The sequence below is a fragment of the Zootoca vivipara genome, chromosome Z (genome assembly GCF_963506605.1).
Source record: "Zootoca vivipara chromosome Z, rZooViv1.1, whole genome shotgun sequence".
Taxonomy (NCBI): domain Eukaryota; kingdom Metazoa; phylum Chordata; class Lepidosauria; order Squamata; family Lacertidae; genus Zootoca; species Zootoca vivipara.
In genome coordinates, this window is record NC_083294.1 from 46,866,363 (window position 1) to 46,873,209 (window position 6,847).

At 43.4% G+C, this 6,847-nt stretch overlaps 1 pseudogene; it reads left to right on the forward strand.

The window, feature by feature from the left end:
* Positions 1–6,501: 6,501 nt before the first annotated feature.
* Positions 6,502–6,645, forward strand: LOC118078421 (U2 spliceosomal RNA; annotated as a pseudogene).
* Positions 6,646–6,847: the final 202 nt, after the last annotated feature.

Here is a 6,847-nt window from a genome sequence, read left to right on the forward strand (position 1 = left end):
TTGTTCTGATGCTCGATATCTTTTAGACTTTGGCCAAGTAGACTGTTTGCTTTGGTAGGGCCCATAGTGAGTAGGTGTTGTGGGGATAGGCCTCAAGAGTGGAGTTTTTGATAGAGCAAAGCTAAGTGTGGATGACTAACGAGAGGTGGCTTGCACAGTTGGGCCGGCCACAGCTGGCACTGTAAGGGGCCCAAGCACTGCCAGGTGACAGAATAAACAAAAGTTCATTTTGTGCCAGTAGTTACCAGCTGCTGACTCCCTGCCAGTCCTCAAGTACCAAAGCACCAAGGCAATTTTCCTGTTTGAGCCATACTAAGTACAGTTTTTGCTCCAACAGGAGGTGATTGCAAATTCCAGAAAATATTCAGCTTAGGCCGTAAATCCAACTTGATTATGGAGCCACTTAGCTGTGTTAAAACAGCCAAGCCTTTCATGGAAAAAGGAAATGACTCTTGTTCGCTGTTCATGGATTAGGTGCTTCAACATTAATGGTTTCAGCAGCACTCGGAAATGCAGGCAATTTATTTTCTAAGCTCCCAAAGATCATCTTCTGGACCCGTGGATGAATGGAGATGAGCAGGATGAGCTGGTTTCTGCATATCCTGGCAAAATACGTCAAAAGATACTGCGACATACTCCACTCCTTTGGAATAATGATTGATATGGCTGGAGTGGAACCCATAAAGGAAATGTTTTTTAAAAGTCAATTCAATTTTCTTTCAAGCCTGGAGATAAGCCATCGGGAGTTGGTGGAGAGATACAATTCAAGTGAATCTCATTGGAACAGTAGTAGGAGCAAAAGGCCTTTCTGAATTTCAATAAATTCTTGGCTAAAGAGATTAAGGAGATGTATGAATTTCGGTTCTGATATTTCATGCTGAAGCAACAATGTTAAGGTTGGAAGAAAACAACAACAACAACAACAACCAACTGCTTTGCTATACCATTTAAACCTTTGTTACAAGCCATGCTAGAATGTTAAAAGATGCAAATAAAGCAACAAACAATTTAGTACAACAATGTCTGGAGCACATAATGAGTCTGGCTAACTATGTTTTTGTACAGATACAGAATAAAAAGGTGAACGATAGTTCCAAATACATTTCAACCTTCATCTATCCCAGTGTCAAAACTGGCAGATAAGCTGCTGTGGTGCAGGATAAAATTGTTGAAACTTCCTGTCATCTAAAGTCAGCCTTGTATCTTTCTCTGCATCTAACGAAGACATGTCATGCAAGGCAGTGTGGAAGAAACCCGTCAGCTCATCATATCGAAGGAGATATGACACAAAATGCATCTTTGCATTTGGTGCTCTTTTAAAAAATGCAAACAGCAACCACTGGTGCATACATGCATCTGCACCCCCCCCCCCGCAGGCAAATAACAATGTCTGGGGGGGGGCAGTTTTTGTCAGTAGTTCACGGAGTGAGAGATGGGTTAACTGCTCTCTGTCACAAATTGCCAACTCATAATAAACACCCCCAGCAGCTGCTCATTGCATTGTTGCTGTTTGCTTATAAAACATTTACAGTGGATGCAAAGAGGACTTTTTAATGTTGTTTTCTAGGCTGGGTCTTAATTCTGATACATGGAAGGCTTGTTACCAATAAATAGGATTGATTAAATAATAAAGATATATTTGAGAACAAACATGAAAGGTTGTTTTCTGCTGCTCCAGAAAAGCGGACATGGAGCAATGGATTCAAACTACAAGAAAGAAGATTCCACCTAAACATTAGGAAGAACTTCCTGACAGTAAGAGCTGTTCGGCAGTGGAATTTGCTGCCAAGAAGTGTGGTGGAGTCTCCTTCTTTGGAGGTCTTTAAGCAGAGGCTTGACAGACATATGTCAAGAATGCTTTGATGGTGTTTCCTGCTTGGCAGGGGGTTGGACTGGATGGCCCTTGTGGTCTCTTCCAACTCTATGATTCTATGATTATATATTTAAAACATTCAAAAACAATCACGTATTCTCATAGCCAATAATTTCAAGGTGGCCAGGAGCTAGTACCCCTTAACCATCAAATGCTTGGATAAACATGAATGTTTTTAGATTCCTCCTGAAAGTTAATAATAAGGGGGACAAATGCAACTTGCTGGAAACTGCAGGGGAGGACTTGCTCTTGCGCTTGGTCCTTCCTGTGGGCATCTTCCCATTTGGGCAACTGGTCGGCCACTGTGAGAACAGGAAGCTGGACTGGGTGGACCATTGGCCTTTTGTTATGTACCCAGGAGCAGCGCCACCAACAGAGTGAGCTAGGGCTCTGGGTGGCAGGGATTCATGTACAACTAGATAATTTTAGACCCTGGACTTGGTGGTCTTACGGAGGCTTTCTTTGTATGTTGCTTCCCAGATCTGAACTTGGCTGGAGCCATGCAGAGTCCTTGTCAGAGGCATCTTACCTCTAACCTAATCCGAATCCAAATACAGTGGTATCTCGGGTTAAGAACTTATTTCCCCCCAGAGGTCTGTTCTTAACCTGAAATGGTTCTTAACCTGGGGCACGTTTTCACCAATGGAGCCTCCTGCTGCCGCTGCACCACTGGTGCACGATTTCCATTCTTATCCTGGGGCAAAGGTCTTAATCTGGAGCAACCACTTCCTGGTTAGTGGAGTTTGTAACCCGAAGTGTCTGTACCTGAGGTACCACTGTATAGACACTGAAATTGTGCTCTGCCTTTCAATCCTATTGGAGTCTATTGTTGTTTGCCATAGAAATTGGAAATTCAGATTCCCACACCCCACCCCGGTCTTATTTGGGAACAGCTGATTCACTTGTTTCTGGGTTAATTGCCCACCTCCACCCCCAGCCTCACCCTGGAGTAATATTGTTGTCTTTCTCAGGAACAATAACTAAGAATGTTGGGTGGTTGTTGTTCCAGAGTTCTGTGACTATAATTTCCGTAATTAATTTATGCATAAAACAAGGGCGGGCTGTTAAAACACACACACACACACACACACACACACACACACACACACGTCTTTGAAGTTTTCATAACTGTGTCTCAACACCAGAATAATATGGAAATGTACTTTCACTTTGATGTTCTGGAAGCTCTGGTCTAATTAAGGCATGAGGAAAGATTCTTAGTCACTGTCTGTCTGTCTCTTCCCCATTGCCTCTTTCAAGTAAAATGAGCAATCAGAAATGTCCAGTGAGAATCCACATCACAAAACAAGTCAGTGCTTGGTGCAAATCACTGCTAACCCATCTGCCCAGTGCATTCCTCTTGGGTGAACATAGTCTGTTTCATGCAGGGATGGAATAATTGCAAGTAGAGGCCATTTTTAACCCCAGGAGAAAAACTTTCATGTGATCCTGCAGCTTAGGGTAGGGGAGCACTTAGGCATCACCCCAAAAGGGGGGGTACTTGGGTTTGCCTGAAATTTGCATATGCTAATTTGTTTGTTTAGGTGCAAATAACTGTCAGAACGAGAGTTTCTTATTTAAATCCACTCCCTGATGCTTTTACTAGCCAGTGGGAATTAAAAGTATAGAATCCTAGATCCCATGGTCAACCCAGGTGCTCACATATGCATCTTCCCTTGCTCCCACGAGAAAATGGCATGGGGGACTCCTCCCCCAGCAAGCTCAATGACCAGCACTTTAGGAAATTGGACTTTTTCATAGCAGTGAAATTTCATTTAGAATAAGAAAGACAAAAGAGGATACTAAGACCAATGCAATATAAGCTGACCGGGGAAGGGGGGGCGGTTAAAGCAGCAGTTTAAAACAGTTACAGTACAGATGCATCACACACTAAAATAAAATACAGCCTTGGCTAACTTTGCCGTAAAAATTATCACCAGCCTTGACCCCTCCCTCCAAGGCAACCTGTGTTGCAAGAATAGGTTACAGCAAGCAAGAGGGACTGCAGAAAGAAAGGAAGCATGAGGTAGAGTGTTTTACACCCATTTTCTCTCCAGAGATAGCACGTACTGAGCAGGAATGAGGGATTGGTCTTACCCAGCACACATGCCCTGACCAGGTGATAATTCTGTGACACCCCAACTGTGAACTGTTACCCTAATAGAGTTGTGGGCTGTAAGGAAAAGATGCAGGTGCTGTGCACGAGATATGAAGTCTGAGCAGTCCGGCCACAACTTAGATGAAAGAATAGCATTTGTACATGGGGCCGGCTTCTGTTTCCAGAACAGATAATTCTCCAGATAATAAACCAGCAAGACACACGGCTCCTCTTGCTCCACTGTTTCCCTCCTCCCACCCCACTCCACTGCTCTTTAGCGCTCAATGGGACAAACGGCAAGAGGCTTTTTTTGCAGATTGCTGTTTGTTCCAATTTAAAGAGAGGGTTTTCCATGTGAAAGGAAGAGGCAAGGGGAAAACTTGGATGAGCACGGGACGAGCAGAGGAGCCCAAAGTCTCTGCTCAATCAGCTTCATTAATATGTGATCCTGAAATTCCGATCTCCTTCCCCAAACTGATACCCAAGTTTTGTGCCATTTTGTGCTGTGAACCCCGCATTTTGTGCTGCCCCCCCAGAGTAATTGACAAAGCAAATCAGAGTCACGAGTTAATGCAAAAAAAAAAAAATCTAACCTAGCCCCAAGTGACTTCAAACAGGTGTCAAAGTTTTGTGCTGGTTTTGTGCTGCAAACCCCACATTTTGTACTGCCCTACACACTGAGGAATTGGTAACATGCCAGGGTCACAAGTAAAGGGCCCAAAACCCAATACCAAAACCCATCTACACCATACATGTCTGCTCTGTATTAATTAGCAGGACAACACAAGAGTTCCCTAATCCTTGACCACTAGGACCAGGGGAGGTTGATGAGCGACTCCAAGACGCGACTCCTTAGGGTTCATCATCTTCTAAACCAAACCAGGTGTCCCTTTAAACAGAGGATCCCTTCAAAGGGATGACCGTGTTGTAAAGTGGGGCACTTGGCCCCTTTCCCTGCAACCCGTGAATTCCAATGAAAGCATGGACTGCAGCAGCCCCCCCTCACACATGACTGTTATTCAGCTCTCAGTTGCTCACTCTTTGTCTTGTGAAGGAAAAGCCGCTGTGGGCTTCTAGGCATATTTAATACACATCTTATAGTTATATGACCTGTGACTATTTTGCAATGTTCTGATTGGGAAGGTGCCATCACTCAATGGCTGAGCACAAGCTCTGCAAGCTGACAGCCTTGTTGTGCCCTCCCCTCCAGCCATATGACCACAAGCAGCTGGACTGGACTCATGAAAAGCCAACCTTCCCTACTGCCCGGTCCCCCAAATTCCTCATTTCTGCCCAGCAATTCTCCTCAGCCATAATTTCCTAAGTGTGCCAATTCACACCAACTTCTGCTCCGAATCTTCCAATATGAAGCTTCACTGGACATTTGACTTCTAGCATTAGGAGATAGGGAGAAATCCATCCCCTGTCCACTCCCCCCAAGCCCTGAATGGTTTTATAAGCTTCTGTCATGTCTCCTTGTTTCTCTAAACTAAAAAGTCCCAATTGCTGTGACCTTCCCCCATAGGAGAGTCCCTCTACCCCCTTGATCATTTGAACCTCCCTTCTTAGAAACTTTTCTGGCTTTGGATGTGCTGTATCCCAGCTGGGGCCTGATCCTGATTGACCTGACCAAAGGCAGAGCAGGCTGTCATCCGCTCTCTCCCTTCTTGGGTGAACACCAGTGTGAGCTCATATTTCCAAGGAAAAATAAATGTGGAAGAGCAATTTGAGTAATAATCTTCAGTGCCTCAAACCTTTATTTATGCTGCGAAGAGGTTAGAAGGTTCTGAATGCTGCTGCCAAATGAAGCTGTTCATTAATTTGCATGGTGATTTAAGTCAGGTTTATTATTAAAAGCCTGGAACAGTTAGTGATTAAAGTTTAGCCAGGAGAATGGGATAATCCAACACTTAATGGAGACTTGTTTCCAAAAATGCTGGCTTCCAGCAGCAAGTGGGCAAATGTGGCCTTTGGATCTCAACAGCCTGCACCCTGCAAGAGATTAAATCCCTGCAGGGTGTCGTGAAAAAGTCAAAATAAACTTGATGTGAATGGACAAGCTCAGGAAATGTGGGTTGTTTTTTTTAAAAAAAATTAAAATAAAGTTTATTACTAGTTTATACATATACAACAATTAAAAAAGAACAAAAACCGACAAGGCAAAAACAGGACACAACAACAAAATACCGAATACAAACAAAATCCCCTTCCCTTCCCCCCACCCCTGTTCCTACCCCTACCCCTGTTCCATCACAACCTAAATTAGACTTATCCATATTATAGTTGTTTCCAATCACACACACCGTTTTATACAGTTTTATACAGTTTTATACAGTAAGTACTTACTTCTTTTTTATAACTTTCGCTTAAAAATAATAATAATAATGATATTACAATACCAATGATATCTATATAGTTAGTTTACTCTCTTCTTGTTCCTAGAGCCCTGTTGCATCAGAGAGGAGAGACGGTTTGTCTACATATATACTGAAATAAACGGTAAGTGATTCCCATTTCCTTACATTGTCCTCCAAATTCTTGGCCTTTTGGCTAAGATCAAGTGTAGTATCTGTTCTTATCAGGAAATGTGGGTTTTTATGGGGTGTGTGTGTGAAAGTTTTCCGTAGGAGAGGGGACACACACTACTGCCTCTGAACAAGAGTGAGGACCTGATTGAAAGCTGCTGTTTGTGACACAGCCCCTGCTGAATAAGGATGCTTGCAGAATATTTTAGCAAATGTAGTATTTTAGAAAACAGATCCAGTTTAAAATGTGCCCTGTATTTCATCTCAGGCATGGGAAGCTACTTCACACAGCAGTCTCTGTCTTCCCGTGTGGAGTTCACATCTGCTTTGAGTGAAGCAGCTGTTCCCTGG